Source organism: Natator depressus, chromosome 3, assembly GCF_965152275.1.
Source record: "Natator depressus isolate rNatDep1 chromosome 3, rNatDep2.hap1, whole genome shotgun sequence".
NCBI classification, from domain to species: Eukaryota; Metazoa; Chordata; order Testudines; family Cheloniidae; genus Natator; species Natator depressus.
The window spans coordinates 9,901,040-9,916,390 of NC_134236.1; the positions used below are offsets into that span (position 1 = coordinate 9,901,040).

Genomic DNA, 15,351 nt, shown 5'->3' on the forward strand with positions numbered 1-15,351 from the left:
ACTATCTATAATGCTGCAAAACCAGTTACAAAAATGTGTTGTAAATACAAAATCGTGCATTAAGTCTTAATATGGACTGTATATTCTTAATATGTATTATTCAGGAACAATTAATATTGGAAATGTGTAAACAGCGAAGAATTTTTAAAGCGTGTCACAGATCCTGTGACATGTGATATACAGTAGCTTAGTTAGCTAACATTGTTCTGGGTCTCTGATAGTAAGCTAGACAGTTGGCAACCCTACTTATATAACTGGGTTTGTGCAATTAGAAAATAAAACACCCCTTCCCCGCCCCTTCTCTGAGGTTCCGCTCACTCCAGCCCCCTCCCTCTGTCGCTCGCTCTCCCCCACCCTCACTCATTTTTACTGGGCTGGGGCAGGGGGTTGGGGTGTAGGATAGGGTGCGGGCTCTGGGCTGGGGGGTGAGGCCGAGGGGTTTGGAGTGTGGGAGGGGGCTCAGGGCTGAGCCTGGGGCAGGGTGTTGGATTACAGGAGGGGGTGCAAGCTCCAGGAGGGGATTCTGACCTGGGGCAGGGGTTCAGGGTACAGACTTTGGGAGGGAGTGTGCGTGCAAGAGGGGCATCAGGGGTGGGGCAAGAGGTTGGGGTGCAAGCTCTGGGAGGAGGCTGGGGCAGGGGGTTGGGGTGCAGGAGGGGGGTTCAGGGTGCAGGCTTCAGCCAGCCAGCACTTACCTTGGGTGGCTCCCAGCAGTGGCTCCTAGGCTCACAGAGGCAGCAGCTTTGTGTGCTGCCCCTGCCTGCAAGCACTGCCTCCGCAGCTCCCATTGGCCATGATTCCCCATTCCTGGCCAATGGGAGCTACGGAGTTGGCTCTCGGGGCGGGGGCAGCGTGTGGGGACCCCCTGGCTGCGCCTCCTCCTAGGAGCCACTGCTGGACATGTCACCACTTCTGGGAACAGTGCGGAGCCAGGGCACGTAGGGAGCCTGCCTTAGCCCCACTGCGCTGCTGGACTTTTAGCGGCCTAAAATCTCCCAGATTGGTTTCAGTAGCCCCCAGGAGATCAAGCCCAATTCCAGGAGACTCCCGGCCAAACTGGGAGGGCTGGCAACCCTTTATCTAACACTTCTATGATTTTGTAAATTCAGACTTGGTGGATGTGTGGGCACATCACTGCCCTCTGCTGGAAGGAAGATGCCTGCTCAGATAGCAGAGGGGTTTGGTTTTGAAACTAGCAAGGAGTACTTCAGATTCCCTGCAGTGTATCTTTGGCCAGGGGCTTGCAGCATTCCAAAGTGTAGATGGATTTTGCCTACCTACTCCTGATGTTTCAGTGTCTTTCCACTTATTCGCTCATGTTGTCAATTTCTCATAGGAGGAGGAGGATTTCCCATCCTTTATTCATCAGCCTGACCCAGCAAACTTTCTCCCTCTACCTAAAAGAGCTCCCTTGATTAAGTCGTTCTTACTTCATGGAACCTCCTGGGGAGGAAATGCTGCCAGGTTTAATGAGCAGAAATGGCAAGCAACGTCCGACTATATTGACCTCCTCAGAGGATCTCATTTCACCTTCATTTCATCATTTGTCTGTTGCAGACGAGCTTGTTTAGGGTTGCATCTGATTTTTAAGTATGCCATTTTCTGCAGCATGGTTAGGAATGTGCAGAGGTGTGGGGGTGGGAGGACGACTCATGAGAGAAGCACCACGGTTTCTGGGGATGTTTAACACGCACACCCCTTTGTCTCTTCTGATGTGCTGCTGATGGGAAAGCCTTGCCCATGTTCTGTTCCTCCTTCACCCAAGGCCACCCATGCTCCAGTAATCATAGGAGGTTTTAAAAAGACCTGATTCTGGGCAACAAGAAATCATGATTAAGGAAATTTGAATGTCGCATTCAGTAATCAGAACATGTATTTATCCACCACCTGTTCAGAATGCTCTCTACAAGTTGCCCATGTGTGAGCTAAAGGAAATTTAAACTGAATATTACTTAAAATGTGCTTGCTCTGAGATAAATGACTACGTAAAACTGGCACCTTCACACATATCATCATAATTTTTGTTTTATATCATGCTATTGGTGTGCAAATAAAGTTATTGTCTTGTCCAAAAGGAGCATATGGTCTAAATTAGATTGATAACACAAAGATGATTACATATCAAGGGGTCTTAGAATCTAATCTATCTACAGTATGTTTTTTAATATAGGTGGGACTGGTAGCATAGTCAATTATCAAGGTTTTAATGACTCTTCCTATTATTAGACCCAGTTTTCAGCTGCTTATAATTTTGCAAACCTCAATTAACCAATTGAACTGGTATTTTCCATGCCGGGTGTCTGCCTCAGGCTGGATGTTTCTGGAAAGATTAATCCAAAACAGTTCAGCCATTTCCAAGAATGAGGGTAGGAAATTTTTTTTTGCAATGTGTTTTTAAAAAAACCCCAAACTCTGCCTTTCATTTGAAAAGCCCTAGCATCCCCATGATAAGTCTTTTGCTGTCCCTGTGAATATCGGCCAAAACTTGGCTGTTGCACAAGCTCACTAGAGACTTCTTAGAGTTTAGCAATTAAAATCTCCAAAGATTCTGTGTACCCTGGGCGTGCTCTGTCCTCTCACAGCTCCTAGTGCTGACCAGACTGCTCATGCACCATCCCCACAGAGCAAGAAGGCATGCTCCATCCCTGTAGCCATTCTAAGCCAATGGGTTTCTTTTGATGTTCTCTACGTCATCTGTTCTCCACATCATTGTCTCCTCTGTCCTCCTCAGACACTTCAGGTGCATAAGGTGTTCACCAGTTTCCACCATTTATTTTGGTCGTGTGCTGGTCTGTTCAGGCTTCTGAGTGTCATGTTGATGAATTCGGCTTCTGTCCCTATTATTCTGCATAATGCTTCTCTAGGTCTCCCTCTTTTTCTCTTCCTAGATGAGGTTCATATTATCACTCAAGGTGGATATCATGCTGGTGGCATCCTTAAAGTGCAGTAGCCCTGGCATTACCACCCGCTCTAGCTGTGGTGCAGGAGCATAGAATACTGTCCTGGGGAGAGAGACAGCTGGGGAAGGGGCTTGGAATCTGCCCAAAGGGGGTACTTGGAAGGCAGATAGAGAAGGAGGTGAAAAGAGACTGTGCTCAGGGGATTACCCAGAGGAAGCTGTGTTAGAGGAAGCTGGACTGTGAGGGGCTGTGTGCAAGGAGCCCAGCCACGAGGTTGACTGTTGGGACACTGACAGAAGAAATACAGTTTGGGTGTCTGGGTGTAGGCCTCCGGCGCAGAGCTGTTATTCACAGGCGGACCTGCTGGAAAGAGGTGCGCTCATTGCAGCGTCAAAGCAAGGAGCATCCCCAGCTGGAGCAAGGGGCAGGCAGGACAGCTGGGGTGAAGCTGGACTTTGGAGGAGTTGATTCCCTCATGGGGCCACACAGTGTGGTGTTGAAAAAACTTCTTTTATTGTGATGGTAATTTACAGTTTTATTATTTTCCTGAACAAGTATTTAACGTTACTTTATATTATTATTCTATTATTTATATTATTTTATTGTTCCTGTCAAGTTTCTAGGTTTTTCCTTTATGAAGTTTAAAATGTTAAGACTGCTCCATAAAGGAGGACGTACTACTTGGTAATACCATGATAACTCTTCTCTGCTTCCCTCTTCTGCTCACATATTGGGGCCATGATGCCTCCCTTCTTTTCTTATGCCAGATGTCCCCCTTCTCTTATTGAGATTACCACCTGTTAATCTAAGTGGCAAAAATGCTTGGGAAAATTAAACTAGATTGGGGGATATACTGTAGGGAACCATTCAGTGTTGGCAGTTGAAGGACTAGACAACCTTACAGATCTTTTCCCAGTTTGACTCTGTGAAACCATTTCTCTGTGATATTTCTTATGCGAGGAGCTAATGGTTTGTTCATATTCTTCAGAGTTTTTTTTTTTAATAAAGGCCTTTCGTAGGGTGGGATCAACGTCTTTCATTTGCTCTCTATTCTGCAATAAGGGAAGCAGATTTTAATTGTCACCCGGGGGTGGAAACTACATGGATTGTTTGCTTGCTATCTGTACTGTGTCTCATTCTTGAATAATGAAGGATACAGCAAACACTCTCTGTTTCTAGCTCTATGTTGAAATGTTCTGCTCAGAAATAATAATAGTAAACTGAATCATAAACATTCCAGACCACGATAGCTAGAGAGCAAGTGTAGGTAATGGATCCAGACGATTATGTTGCCAGTTCTATGTGACATTGTTAGCATTTGCCCAGCAAACTTTCTGTTCTTGAGAGCTTTAATGTCTTGCTTTCTCCAGATTTCTGTTGGACTTTAATAGCTCCTAATGGTGCCTAGTTATTTCAGAGACAGGAGCGCTAGATATCCCTTATTTCTGACCTTGTTTGGGATCTCCTGTGGGGACCATCCTAGCTTTGGTCAACCCAGGAGCCCACTTAGCTGCATCCCTTGGCAAGATGTCAATGTGCATAAAACGGGAACTGGCTGTGGCATGTTAATCTTTGTCATGGATGAATGGCCCACAGAGACTACAGATCGCCAGTCACCATGCCCTGCATCTTGGAATTCTGCTCAGATCGAGGTGGAGCATTGCATGCTGGGAATTGTAGTTTCCAGAGGGTGGATATCTGTGTTAAAGCGGTTGGAGGGTGCACTGTATGATATCTGTATGTACCTGTAAACTGTTGGAGGTGCATTGTAAATACCTGAGTAGTAGCATTTTTTTTGTCTGAGATCCTTAGAGCGGGAGAGTGGGGAAAAAAACTTCAGATACAGAATCCAGTGCTGTACAGTGAAAAACTGTCAAGCAGACAGATGAGAAAAATAAAAAGCAACTTGAGTCGTTTGTTTGTTTGTTTAAAGCGGGAAGTACCTTGCAGGAGAGAGAGAACAGATGAGGGGTGTAGCAAATGTGTATAATAACCTGGAAAAGGTGAGTTTGAAGAGTGGAGTGGGAGAGGACTTTTGTGATCAAGAATTGCGAAGCTGTTTTCCTGCATTGGGAAGGGGCAGCCTCCGAGTAAGCCAGAGAAATGGAGGGGGGTTATATGAGTGGGAGTGAAGGAAAGGAGGAGAAGAGGGGATAAGAGCAGAGAATTGCTGTAGTTAAACATCCTGTCCTATGATGCTGTAGTGTGGAAGTAATTGGCTGTTTTCTTTTTCCCCTGCTGAACCCCGGGAACATAGATCGTTCCAGTACAAATTGGTCCAGAGAATTCCGAGCCTGTCACCCACTGGGGGAGAAAAATGTCAGTCCATGTACATTACCTAGATGCTGTTTTTAATTTCCAGGTCTGACTTGTTTTTGCTGGAGCAGCAAATCATAGAGGCTGTAAAGAAAAGATGCTTAAGATCAGAGCTGGCTTCTCGGGGCTTGTGATAGTGTAAGGGTGGAAGGCAGATAGATAGCTGAGTCGAGCACAGAGGTGGTGAACACAATCAAGGTAAGACCCGAGATGGGCTTTGCTCTAAACTGGCAGTGCTGCTGCTATGGCAGCTGATGAAGATGGCCCAAGAAAGCATCTTCCAGCGGGAGAGGGTTTTGCAATTATTCTGGGGGAGAAGGGTCACAAAAACTGTCCTATGAATTCAGTCATTATACTCTAAATCAGACTTCCTGAAGAGCATGGAAGGACTTCTCTGGGAACTCTTCCTCTTTCACATCACTCTCAGATCCCAAGTGCGGAGGTCATCTCTCCCTTTCAAACCAGGAGGGGCTGGGTGTGATGCTCTCCAGCACCATCTGCTGCTGTGTGGACTGGAGGGGTCCCTTGAGAGCAAGTCTCTCATTGTGTATGCTCAGGCACTCGCTGAGCTCACTGGCTTCTCAGCGCCTCCATGCCCTGCTGGCCAGGGAAGTGAGATATTGAGTTTGGATATCCCTTATGGCGATGTGTTGAAATTTCATTGTCGTTGAAATCGGCTAAACCCCTTCTCATGTCCACCTTCCGAATGTGAGTGACCTAGATGCTAAGATTCTGTAGTCTCTGGCTTCTAGTTGCTAAGGTCTGTAACTTTGTACCTGAATCTGAGTAATGGGGATCTGCTTGCTCGGAGGGAAGCTTGTTTTTCTGTCTTTAGAGTAATTCTTCCATGAACATGATGCTCGCTGAGCCTCTTTGCTGCAGACATCTGTCATTTGCTTTTCTCCTTTGGACAATGGAGGCGAGGCTCTTGGTTAAAGGTTGACACTGATGTGAATGACAGATGTCTGTAAACATTGTCTCTGCAGTGTGTGCAATTCCTTTCTGTTTTTGTGCCAAATGCAACCCCGGTTTGCCTAGCAAGACAACAGAGAATAAAGACTGGAGCAGCAAGAGAACCGTAACTTGAAAGTCTTTTTAAAACTTTTGTTTCACAATGTTTTTGTAAAGCTGAATATCTCTTCCTCCTGCGGGCCAACCCCCCCCCCCCCCCACCACCACCAATAGTCCTATAATCTTTAAAGACTTTTGAAAATTCCACCTCCCCAAACAGTAACACATTAAAAGAGTAGCAGGAAGACTGTGGAGTTCAAATATGTAGTATCCAGATGGTGTAGGGAGTTCATAGGGTTCTGAGTCTGTGCCCTAGGAACAGATACTGTCTCACTGAGAGACCATCTGACAGGCTTGCTTTCTTAGCTGAGCTTTCACATCTTACAGGAGACCTGAAAATCTTTTAATAACGCCCCCCCCCCCCCAACTTAAAAATCCCAAGACTAGTAAAAGGCGCAGTGGGTGCTTAAAGATCCCAGTGTGTTTGGAAAGTGTGTGTGTGTGTGTGTGTGTGTCACTTGTCTTCGTGGACACTTAAAGCACACAAGCAGAAGAAGGGATTTAGGTTTTGGCTGTCTCTGTAAGGGAAAGTGCAGAACCCTGAATTCTGTTCTTGGCAAGTGAGTGAGTACACATGTGGTGGACTTTGTGGACTGACTTAGAAGTTCTTACTCTGGTTCCTAGTGAAAGAGCTTCCACATCGCACAAACCTCTGGCACCAGTCGTCAGCCACGGAACCCAAGGAAAATGTGGGCAGTAGAGAATGCACTGTCTTCTCCTTCTTAGTAGGCAATTCTTCCTCATTGAGGTTAAGACTCATTTGCCTGTTTCATATTTGGGGTGAACCCATTGATGTCAGTGGGGTTATGGTTACAGGAATGAATTTGGCCTATTAATATTAAATTATGCACCTGCGTAAGGCTTCCTTACATCACTGTAGCACAGGGGTCGTCACCTTTGGCACGTGGCCCATCAGGGTAATCCACTGGTGGGCCGCGAGACATTTTGTTTACGTTGACCGTCCCCAGGCATGGCCCCAACGTGTGCCTGCGGACAGTCAATGTAGGCAAAATGTCTCGCAGCCTGGCAGCGGATCATGCTGATGGGCTGAGTGCCGAAGCTTGCCGACCCCTGCTGTAGCATCTGATTAAATACATTCAGAACATCAGTTCCTTCCACAATACTCTGAAGCACCCCCTCCCCTCCAGATTAAAGCCAGTTATACTTCAGAGGAAACAAATACAGCTGCTTTACTTCCCAGGCCAAGTGCCCGAGGCTGTTTTGCGATTTGGTTGTTAAGCAAAGACCTGCAGAGGACTTCCTGCATTGTGCCCTACAAGTGGCAAGACATGGATTCAGCCTCATTTTCAGCAGTAATAAATTCTATAGACAAGGACTGTCTGCTGAGACTGCCTGGCAGCCTGCAGGTTCGAGCCTGGGAGTCCCCATCACTTCCACTGCCCTGCACGGTCCATTGGTTTTTATTAATTATTTGTGTTCTTGTTGCACCTTGAGTCCCTGCTCAAAATCAGGGCCTTGTTGTACGAAGTGCTTTGCAAAGACAGGTGCGGTCCCTGCCCCAAAGAACTTGCAATCTGTATTCACAGGCAGATGAACAATATAAATGCAAAATGCTAAGGTACAAAGCAGTCTAGTTGCATTTCTGTTTGTTGGAGGCTTTCTTTCGTTTTTTAGTTTCCCCCAAACCCATTCCCCTTTCCCCTCTCCTCTTAGGAGCCCACGCCAACTTTGCAGCTCTGTTGCTGAGACAAAGTGCCCCCTTTCCACCCTCTCCACTCCCACAGTAATAGCTCCTCTCCATTTGTTTCTTTGATAGCTAGAGCTTTAAAATCAGGATCTGGAAATAGGACCAGTTCTGGGGAAGCAGCCAGCAAAGAGTGCTGAGCATCCATACAATGTACTCTGTCCCCCTGCTTGACTGATCGGGCAGCTGTGTATCGATCTGTTGTTTCCAGGTGGACCTCAGGGTCCGCCTGAAGTAGTGTCTTTCACTAGTCCACTCTAAGTAAGAAAAGCATAGATTGATTGCCATGGATGGTCCCTCATCTAAGAGTTAAGATATTAGATGATGATTTAAAAAAAAAAAATCAACCCTGGCGACTGCTGCTCTTTGGACCATGAGCCGAGAAGAATCCGCAAGAACCTGAGGTGATGCAGGCCAGATGCTTGCTCTCAAGGAAGAATTCACCTTCTAGAGATTCATATTGATTCTCCCTGCCTGCCAATATCATCCTGGCCTCTTCCTGGATTCATCTTTCATCTATAGGATCATCTGTACATGATTGGTGATGAAGAGCCCTGTAGTTGGGCTACAGTATGTTGATGGCACTGTACCCTATAACATCTTATGGTATCCCCCAGCAGCCTTCTCAGTCTGACCTAGAGAAGTCAACTTACTCTGTCCATCCCTGCTAGGTCCTTCAGGCAGGTCAGCAGCACCTCATGGTCAACAACGTATAAGTTCTGTCAAGAGAGAGAACAATATTGGTGTAGACATTTGATCTCCATTCATAGCCCTGAAAGGAGACTGTCCAGCAGTCTCTGTTCCATATCCTCCAGATCTTGAAAACAGACTAGAAGGGACTGTGGTATCCAAAGCACTATGATGAAAGGCATAAAGGTCTAAATCAGCTTATCTGTATTCAGTTTTCTTTTGCATATGGGGCTGAAGTTGGAGGAGAGATTTGTTTGGAAACGAATTTATGTATGGTCTTCTCCAACTCCTGATGATGATCCATTACATCAGAGTCCATCCCCTTGCAAGACTATGCGGTGATCCAGCCGATGAAAGGCCCATCAAATATTGAAGTAGATTAAAACTTAATTATAAAACACATAAATTGTTGAATGCATATCTCAAATACCCCAGCTGTGTCACTTCATGTGCATTAAAAACGATATAACCGGGAATAGAAAAAAAATGTATGAACCGACAGTTGCCCACAGAATGTGGGGTAATGTTTCATTCTCATAGCCGCATATCCAACATACTACACTTGATCTTAGCCGGAAGGCTGAGAAGCTGCCTGTAGGCTGTATTGTCATGTCACCGCAGTTACAAGGCAGAACCTTACTGATTCGCACTAATGACTGGGAGAGCCACTATAGGACCTGGGTTTTTTAAGAGTTAGGAGAAAGCCAGCACTTGCCACTTGTTGCCATAGTTATTTCCTATTCTGAATACAGGGAATAACTATGGTAATTTCAGATTTAAGAATTTTATTAAGATGTTAAAATAAAAAGAAAATGGTACAGAGTTTAAGCGTAGAAGTTTCTGGTTATCAGGGAATAACGTACAGAATATCAAGGGGTGCGAAGTTCTACTACTATGTAGTATCTTTGTGGTATCAGTCAGCAAGGTTTGATGCTTCAGTGGCTTCTATTGTACAAGCCAACTCTGGCCAAGGCTGACTTTTAATGGCAACTTGCTAAAGGCTTGGATATTGTGGTGATGGGCACTTTTCCAATGCCTAAGCTAGCTAGGCCACTCCAAGCAGCCGAACAATAAAAGAACCAGATTAATGCAGCACACCTTGTCCTTCGCTTATGCTGACAACCTACCAAATCATTGGTGGTAACTTTTAAAATGAAATCTTGGTAGTGCTTTGCTGTGAAATCTCTGCTGAGAAGTGGAGAGAAATTGCCATTCTTTTTGTGGGTGAGCTAAATTCAGGATAGCTAATGCGGTATCAATAATAATTATTATACGCTGGAATAGTTATATTGTCAAATTTAGACGGCAAGTTCCTTAAGGAAGGAACTTTGGTTTATGTCTTTAAGGGACATGTGTATCAAAGGCACTGTATAACTAATATTTACATGCTGTTTATTTAAAGCTGAAATATCTTAATTGTGGACTGAGTTTTTCAAGGGTCCAGTGACTTTGGGTACCTCAAGTTTTGGCAGCCCAATTTGTCCCTTTAAGATGTTTCAAGTTGGGCACCCAAATCACTAGTCACTTCTGAAAACATTGGACTATCATGTTTTTTTAAAAAAAAGTAATGCACCTTTTTTAAGCTTACAGTACAGATACTTTTATAGACTGCTGGTCAAATAGCTGCTTAAGGCTGTATGTACATACATGGATACACACAGTGTTCTTTGTTTGTTACCGGGGCATGTATTTTGCAGTGAATATCGAGTTAAGTTCATCAGCTTTGCTTGTCAAGTAACTCCTGATTGTGATCTAGAAATCTTTGCCGAGTCCTCCAGGCAGATCTTTTCAATTTGAAAAAGAAAATAAAAGAAAACATGGCTCTTAAGGTTCCAGATTTGCAATCACTCTGTAGTTTTATGCAGATGGAAATCTGCCGTGTCTTGTGTTTTGCCAAGAGAAAGAGGGGCTAGGTTCATGTTGTGTTTACTTGGGAGAGTTCTTCCTTTGTAGCACGAAGACCAAGCACTTTATTGAACTTGGGAGGTATTTTTCTGAGAGAGAGAGAAAAATGAAGTGGGGGGAGCCTTTATAAGCAGTTGTCAGTCTTGTCACCAGGGTCCAACATCAGCCACCAAACCAAAGAGCTAAGCTCCTGCTTTGCTTTTCTCCTGTCAGAGAACAGGGGCAGGGCTGGGACCATGTGAAAGGCTGTGAGTATGGAACCTATTAGTGAAAGTAACCTCTCTAGAGTGCCTCTTCAATTGGGATGGGGTGAGGGAGATGAAGATGCTCTGGCTCTGATTTATGTGCTGCAATACCGTGTTTGGTATGTCATAAGTGTCAAAAGCCTGTGTGTAGGAGGGTGAAGGCAGGATGTGGATGGCCCTGATGCACAGCATTGTTACTGTTTTTTTTAACAAAAGGAAATGCTGTACGAAGCAAAAGTATCAGCTGCTACACAGCAATCCAAGCCGCTCTGGAGCAGGGTTATTAAAGGGCATTTGTATCAGATCTCTCTCTGCTTAGCTGCTACGATCGGGGGAGATGGTTTGCATCCGCAGCGTGTCTAAGATGGAGTCATGAATTGAGTTTGGGGAAAACTGATACAAAGAGGTACTGTAAGTTGTTGGGCTCAGTGCAACAATTGGTAGGGGAAATTCTCTGGCCGGTGCTATGCAGGGGGTCAGACTAGCTAGTCTCTTGTGGCCTTGACATCTATGAAAGAAGTACTTAAATCATTTTGTGACAGGAAATAATCAAAGAAACCTGATTTCTCAGCCATCGGTTACCACTTAATGGGTGTATTGTTCTGTGAAGTGAATTGAGAAGCTAGAGGAGTTCACTTTTGAACTAGATGACTAAGCATGGAGCTGGGAATATGGAGCCCTGGGTTCTATTCCTGACTAGCTATCTAAGGATTTATAACCTCCCATCTCCATGGTATCTGGATAAGACACAGATGTAAATGCCATATTTGTGCGCAGTGTAATGATTGCTTACTGCTTCTAATGCAGGGGTGGGCAAACTTTTTGGCCTGAGGGCCACATCTGGGTATGGAAGTAGTATGGTGGGCTACAAATGCTCACAAAATTGGGGGTTGGGCTCCAGCTGGGGGTGAGGGCTCCGGCTGGGGGTGCAGGCTCTGAGGAGGGGTTGGGGGTGCAGGAGGTGCTCCAGGTACCAAGGGGTTTGGAGGGCAGGAGGGGGACCAGGGCTGGGGCAGGGGGTTGGGGCACAGGAGGGGGTCAGGGGTGCAAGCTCCAGGCGGCGCTTACCTCAAGCAGCTCCCAGAAGCAGCAGCATGTCCCTTTTCCGGCTCCTACGTGGAGGCGCAGCCAGGCGGCTCTACGCGCTGCCCCATCTGCAGGCGTGGCCCCCGCAGCTCCTATTGGCTGTGGTTCCAATGGGAGCTGAGGGGGTGGTGCTTGGGTGGGGACAGCATGGAGCCCCCGGCTGCCCCTACGTGTAGGAGCTGGAGGGGGGACATGCCGCTGCTTCCAGGAGCCATGCGGCGCCATGGCACGCACGGAGCGGGGCAAGCTCGAGGGCCAGATTAAAACATCTGAAGGGCCAGGTGTAGCCCCCGGGCCGTAGTTTGCCCTCCCCTGTTCTAACGCTTCACACTTCTTCGCCTGTAGATCTCAAAGTGCATTACAAAGTGGGTGAGTCTCCGTACCCCTCATTTCATAGATGGGGGGCACAGTTTGGTGAAGTGACTTACCCAGGGTTACACAGCAAGTCAGTGGCAGAACTGGGAACTAAGCCAACTCTTCTGACTCCTGGTTCTGTGTGTTTTGCTGGACCATGCTGTCTATATAACTGGGCACACTGCTCTTTCATAAGGCTTGTGATCCTCTGACTAAAATTGTTCATTAGTTTTTTTACTGGTCTAGCTATGGTAGTGAGAGGGATTGGCGCTGGGCATCAAAACCTGCCGCATAGCCAAATGGCATCCAGCATGCGAGCCGTCTTTTCCTGCTGGGCTGGGTTGGTGTTTGGTACTAAAGCTCTACATTTCCCTTGGACACTCTGGTTTGTTAAGGAATACACAGGATCGTGAGCTCTGTCCCGGAGCTCTCTGCCTCATGTCACCCAGTGAATTACAATTCACTCTGGGCTTGATCCTGTGAGCTGCACAGTGTTCTCAGCACTGCAGGGTGGTGTCAGGAGAATTCCAGGCTGTCCTTTTTGCCCTCTAGCACGGGGGGAGTGTTCAGGCTTGGGAGAGACCGTTTCATTTGATGGATCTCTTTGCAGTTTGGAGACTTGGGAGGCATGCTTTCCAGCCAGCGTGCTAATCGTCCGCTTCCCTTGCACAATCCCTCCAAGCATTGGGTAATACGTTTCTAAGTACATGTGGTTTTGTTTGTGTTTTTATTTTAAATGAGAGAGGAACCCTTGAGAGCAGTGCTCAAAACAAAAAGAAAATGAGCATGGAAGCTGGTGTGTGCAAAGCATCGCTCTGCACAAAGGAGCAGAACCGAAGGAGGTAACTTATGAAGGAGCCCTGCAGAGCTGATTTAATCAGAGTCTCAGATAATATTTTCCCTTTTTTCTATAATAAACACAGAGTATTTATATTCCATGTGAAGAAAAACGACGTTAAAAGAACATGAAGGTTGCCAAGTCAACTACTGAATTCAGATTGCCTGTGCACCCTTAATTCAGCCCCCTTGTGTATCTGCGTTATGACACAGACCTTAATTACATGATCACATACAATTACTGTACTAGTCGGAAACGGCTGAAACTTTCCAAAAACAAGTCAGCCGGAATGGAAAATTTTAGCTTAAATGTTTAAAGTTTGGCAGAGTTGTAAACAACTGAAAACTAGCTCTTCGTAAGGTTGCCCGGCACTTCCCGCTGTAATAGAAAGCGCTGCCAGCACCACCTGTTTTAGGATAAACTTTACCAAAGCGCTTAAGTGACTTAGGAAGAGTGTAGTTCCCATTGAAAGTAAACTGGATTTAAGCTACCTAAGTCACTCTAGAAGAATTTACCCATAATGCCATTCATCTAGAAGCATCTCACCCCCAAGCCGACTGCTGATGTACATTAACTGTGTAAGGGTCATTTCATCGGCCGCTGAAAGGCAGCCATCACTGTAGTGGAATGTGATGGCAATTTTGCTCCATCTGTTACTCTCCGCTTTCCCGTCTAAAAACGGGGGTAAATCTCCTCCTCCTCCCCCCCCCCCCCGCCCCGGTGAAAGTTGCAAGTGGAATTTTTGTCAGATATAATGTAACTGCTCAAGTTGGAATTTGGACAGTACACTGGGGTTCACACTCCTGCTTCTGTGAAAATTTGGGTGAGATTGAATGGTCTGTGATAGACGGGAAGTCAGACTAGGTGATCTAATGCTGCCTTGTGGCCTTAAACTCTATGTGATTCTATGGAAATTGCTATGATATCTTTAATGACAAGCAATCAGGTCAGGGCCTTGTTTTTACTGATCCCCAAAATGGTATCTCCAGGAGTATTGTGCGTCTGCATGCCATCTATGGGCCATCTGTTCGATAAATTGTCTTCTACTGACTCATCAACAGGGCTGGCAATTTTCTTGAGCAAATCCGTCCCTGAACTAACCAGGCCTGATTGTGAGTGGCTTACGGGATTGTGGCAATATAGCCATAATGGCTTCCTTTCAAGCAGGATTTCCTTGAACCTAATAGTTCACTTCTATGCCCACCCCCAGCTTTGCATCTTATTGTTTTCCGCCTTGCTCAAGGGAAAGAGTAAATGCTTTTTTTTTTTATTCAAGGGTAGCCCTTGGCACTCCGCTCTTGTGAGAGCCATGCTGACTTTGAGTTCAAAAGATGTGACTTCTTTGGGGCCGGATTGTGGTCTTCCATCTCTCCTCATAGTTAAAAATGAATAAGAAAATACTTCCTCAAAAAAGAAGGAAAGAGCATGCTGTGTAAAGTGCAAGGGAATAAATCTTGCCTCTGGCTAAGGAGAGACCCAACTCACAGAATTTCTAGTTGAAATCTTGCTTGTTTGACAAAGGTTTTATTTTTAAGCACCTTGTATGTTGTAGTAGTAGACAGAAAATACTTCTTTAAACGGACACTGGCTGAGAGCCAACCTCCGATGTACCCCAAAGTGCTCACAATACAATTCTACCGTGGGTAGAGTACAGAACTGGGAGTTGGAAGTTGTGGGTTCTGATCCTGGTTCTGGCACAGATAACTGATGGGGAGTCTGTGCTCTAAAGATCATCCGCTCTAAGGATCTGACCCTGCAAACTCTACTGAGTGCAGTAATTACTCCCTTGGGGAGTTCCACTGAAGGACATAGTTCTGCTCGTGGTGATAATCACTTTGCTGGGTAGGAAGTGTTTTCGGGTTCAGACCCTAAGAACTACAACAAACAGGGAGTGAGGTGGACTGCGGGACAGGTAGGAGAAAGGCATGAAGAGGCCAATATGAAAGCTTCTCAACTGGCCACAGAGGGCATGTGTCTAGCAAGTTTGTCTAAATTCTTATGTTTATTCTTAATATTTTATTATTCAAATATAATTTTAGAACAAATATTTATTGTCTATAAAAGTCCTTGCCCTGGAGAGCTTATGATACCAGATTATGAGTAACATGTGAAGGGTGGAGGGAGAGCTATAGAGTCAAATACTTATTGTGTTTATATACCTGGATTAATACCTTTGCAAAGTAAAAAGTTATAGCTAGAAAAATAAAGTGCTAGCTATTCCCCCTTTGCTTCCTCAATGTA

The 15,351-nt window shown here is 45.6% G+C and overlaps 1 protein-coding gene across 6 annotated transcripts in view; it reads left to right on the plus strand.

The window, feature by feature from the left end:
* EXTL3 (exostosin like glycosyltransferase 3) overlaps positions 1-15,351 on the plus strand; it is a 219,324-nt gene that overhangs the window by 109,327 nt on the left and 94,646 nt on the right. Inside the window, exon 3 of one of the 6 annotated variants that reach the window (XM_074947408.1) lies at positions 5,263-5,414. The exons of 4 other annotated variants lie outside the window; for them this stretch is intronic. The gene's annotated coding sequence lies outside the window, so the exon portion shown is untranslated. Of the gene's footprint in view, positions 1-5,262; positions 5,415-11,219; positions 11,239-15,351 lie in introns of those variants that run through there. One more of the 6 variants, XM_074947409.1, reaches the window with a different exon arrangement.